Genomic DNA, 4,285 nt, shown 5'->3' with positions numbered 1-4,285 from the left:
AACTATGTTCATAGCAGTATTATTTGTAATAGCCAGAACCTGGAAACAACCTAGATGCCCTTCAATGGAAGAATGGATGAAGAAAGTATGGAATAAATAAAGACTTTTTAAAGGACAATTCTGAAAAGTTTCACACTTGACCAAAATATAATTCCGTTTATGATATTTACTTTTTTCAATGATAGAAAATGATGAATCAAACACCAAACTGATGAGAAATGGCATCATTTATAATTTGTTTGTTATGTATTTAAATAGCGTATCTAAAGGTCTTTTCACCATTACTTTTTCAAGTTCAAATATTTTCAAGCTTAAAGTGTAGGAGAGACCCAGCCAATCACCTTACTTGTCCCCCAAGGATATTTTTTACTTATAAAGATTGCGGGTGTGCTCCCGGCCACCCCTTCTGCTTTCCTGTTCTCAGCTGGAACCTCTGGTTCTGTAATTTCCCAATTAAAGCTGTATATATTATTACAATTTCTGTCTGTATTCATTTACGCCAATACATTAAAGAAGTTGAAAACTATATGCTAATAAAAAAATCTTGTTTGACAAAATCAATTCTAGCACCTAAATATTCATACCTTAATTATAAATCCAAAAAAGTAGTCTCATACTTGTTCCTATTATGGATTCAAAAAAAGTCAATATGTTGATAGGTTCATGAAAAGAACTAGAGTTCAAACTACACTTGATAGAATCTCAATTATGTTTATATTTTACCCATTAATGAATACATATTTTGTGGTGAGGAAAATAAATATATTGAGGTGAGGCAAGTTTTGCATTCTTCAAAATTAATTTTAAAAGAATTTTATTTAAAAAAAAGTAAAACTTAAATGATAATTGGGCCCAACCTGTGGACTATAGTCTGTGTTAGAATAAACACATAGTAGGAAAAACTATCCTGAATAATAAAATAATAAAATTGGATGTATTAGTTTCCCTGAACTTAAATTGTACTAATGAGCAACAGTAATAAAACCAGCATGGCATTGACACAAAAACAGACATGCTGATTAAGGGAATTGAGTTGAAGACCCAGACATGGCATCACAAACCGATGGATAACTAGTCCTTGATAAAGAAGCCAGAAATGCACACTGGCAAAAAGATAGCTTCTTCAATAGATGATGCTGGTCAAACTGAATGGCTACTTGTAAAACAATGCAAATAAATTCATATTTACACCCTGCAGGAAATTCAAATCCAAATAAATCAAAGACCTCAAAATAAAACCTGATACACTGAACATGGAAGAAGAGAAAGTGGGAAAAGTCTTGAACTCATTTGCGCAGGAAAAACTTTCTGAAAAGAACAAATATCACTCAGATCAAATATTAATAAATGGGACTTCATGAAACTGAGGGGTGTTTGCATGGCAAAGGACACGTCATTCAGACAAAGCAACAGACTAAAAAAGGCAGAAAAGATTTTATTTTTATTTTTAACCAAGAATACATCTGATAGAGGACTAAGATCAATAAAATGAATAACAGCTCATGCTGGGAAGAACGTGGAGTAAGAGAATAACTTATCTATTGTTGGTTTGAACAGAAAGTTGTACAGTCAATATGGAAATCAGTATGGCAGTTACTCAGGAAGATAAGAAATGATCTACCTCAAGATAAAGCTATACAACTCATAGACATATACAAAATAGCATAATGATGGAAATAATACATAAGCAAATTCCACAATTTATAGTTTACCATTACATGGGTGAATCTCATTAGATGATTTAAATAAATATAGATATTTAGAAAGAATGTTTGAAAAAATAACGAAAATTTTGCTTTATTGGGGATTACAAATTACTTATGAAAAACACAAAAAAAATCCATCAAATAAAAAAAAAAAAAAGGAAAACACAAAGCAGAGATTCTATTAATAATTTAGGCTATATCCAGGAGGATAACTATATGTTTTTCTATAAAACAGGTTTTAAAAAATTTAAACCTCAAAAGGTTCAAATAGGAGAGATCAATTCCAGACTCTTAATTACTTTCAAAGACTGCTAGGAGACATTTCTAAGCTATGGCAAACTATTGGGATAAAACCTGATGAACTGACTAATTTAAGCAAAACCTTAGATGTCGACAAGGACTTAAAGAGGCCTAGGAAATTAGCAGCTGTAGCTGAGAGAATTAATTTATAGAAGGCACATGTGGATTGTGTGGATCTGAAGCTTAACTGCTTTGTAGTCATACTACCGTCCAAACACAGTTTCTACAGGAATTTTAATGCAGAGAGAAGATATTATGTTAGGGTGTATCTTTTCTCCAAATGAACTGAATAAAAATTTAGAACTTATATGGAAAAAGTCTTTGATTTAATTCTAAAATAAAAATAAAGACTTTATTAATTAGCAGGAATAGACCAAGCAGAAACTGTAGTACCATTCACTAAAAACGAAATTGACAAAATATGGGAAGTGAACCCCAGCAAAGAACTTGCAGTAATTTTTGGGGGGAGAGATTAACAACAACTATCTCAAAAGCAAGAGAATACAACTTATAAACAGAACTAGATCCTTCCTCAAATTGTATAGGAAACACCAATAACTGGAGCTCTTACATTCTATACTAATGCAAATAAATTTTATTTCATGAATGGCAGGTTACAAATCAGAAAATTTAAGTAAAGTGGATCAAAGCCCTTATGGTTCTGTCCAAAAGTCAGAATTATATGCTATTCTCATGGTACTAATGGATTTTAAGAAACCTCTCTACATAGTTACCAATTCGTAATATGCAGAAAGTTGTTTTGCATATTGAAACAGCTGAATTTATACCAGATGACGCAGAATTGACTTTGTTACTTATTCAGTTACAAGATATAATCAGGAATAGGAATCATCCCATACACAACACATATTCAATCCCATATGGGTCTGCTAGGTCCTACAGCACAAGGTAAAGCAGAAATTGATCAATTATTGATTGGAAATGTGGTGGAGGCCTCAGAAATTCATTAAAAAAATCACACGAATAGTAAAGGTTTATAAAAAATTTTCCATCTTGTGGCAAAAAGTCAATGAAATTATAAGGAAATACCCTACTTGTTCTTCACACAACCAAACACCATGACTACAGGAAGTAAGTCAAAGGGTACTCAAAAAAATAAAATCAGGCAGATGGATGTGTTCAATTTTGTAAAATTTAGAAAAAATATATATACCACATCACTGATACCAATTCATGTTTCCAATAGGCAACTACTTTGAGTTCAGAAAAGATTGATTCAGTAATCACACATTTATTGCAAGTTATGGCCATCATGGGTATACCTGTACAAATAAAGACAGACAATGCTTCAGTATATGTCTTTATAAAAATGAAGCAGTATTTTGCTTATTATTATAATATAAAGTATATTACAAGTATACCACACAATTCTGAAGAATTTTCCTGGGATTTTGATGGGCATTGCATTGAATTTGTAGACTGCTTTTGGTAAGATTGCCATTTTTAATCTGTTAATTCTATATACCTAAGAGCACTTATTAATCTTTAACTTAATTATAAGAAAGCAATTTATCCTACTGTTTGCTTCTGCACCTGTAAAATCTCTTTCATGCTTAAATAGGTCTTTGTATTTCCCTGTCTCCAATTTTTCATCTTTATTCCTGAAATAATTTAGAATTAAGCTCTACATTAAGGCCTGGATGTTGTTCAATTAGTTTTTTTTTTTGATGTTCATATAATAAACTAAAACTGGACAATAAAGAAAGGGAAGGTAAAAAGAAAATGTAATAATGCTGTTTTTCAGAGATTTAACCAATCTAATATTTGGATTAGAAATATATAAGTAGAGTAAGTCACTATATACTTTTAAATGTTAATTAGAACATATTAATGAACACATAGTAAAATATACTAATGAAACTCACTAATGATTTATCAGTTTTTAATTTAGGAAGATATTTATTTTCCACATATGATCTCTCCAAAGTGAAAACCTTGAAAGCCAGGTTTGATGTGGTGGCACACGTTTATAATACCCAATACTCAGGAGGCCAACAATGGCAAATTACAAATTTGAAAGTAGTGCTGGAGACAGCAAATTCAAGGCCAGCTTGGGATATACATATTGTACCCACAGACAGGGGAAAAGGAAGAGGGTTACTGAAAAGATAGCACTGGTTCACTTCTGCTTTAATACAAACATAAGTGCTGAAGGAGATTTCTAGACAAAGTCATTATACTGAAGGACCCCCACCTAGCAGCATTAAGTTAGCAGCAGCAGTAACGCTATTTTGCAAGATTTGGATTTATGAGCAGCA

At 31.7% G+C, this 4,285-nt stretch overlaps 1 protein-coding gene across 15 annotated transcripts in view; it reads right to left on the bottom strand.

Annotated features, from left to right (window-relative positions):
- Positions 1–4,285, bottom strand: part of Gphn (gephyrin) — a 351,545-nt gene that overhangs the window by 198,657 nt on the left and 148,603 nt on the right. The window lies entirely within an intron of this gene.

Source organism: Microtus ochrogaster, chromosome 1, assembly GCF_000317375.1.
Source record: "Microtus ochrogaster isolate Prairie Vole_2 chromosome 1, MicOch1.0, whole genome shotgun sequence".
NCBI classification, from domain to species: domain Eukaryota; kingdom Metazoa; phylum Chordata; class Mammalia; order Rodentia; family Cricetidae; genus Microtus; species Microtus ochrogaster.
This window is presented reverse-complemented; position numbering and strand designations above follow the sequence as displayed.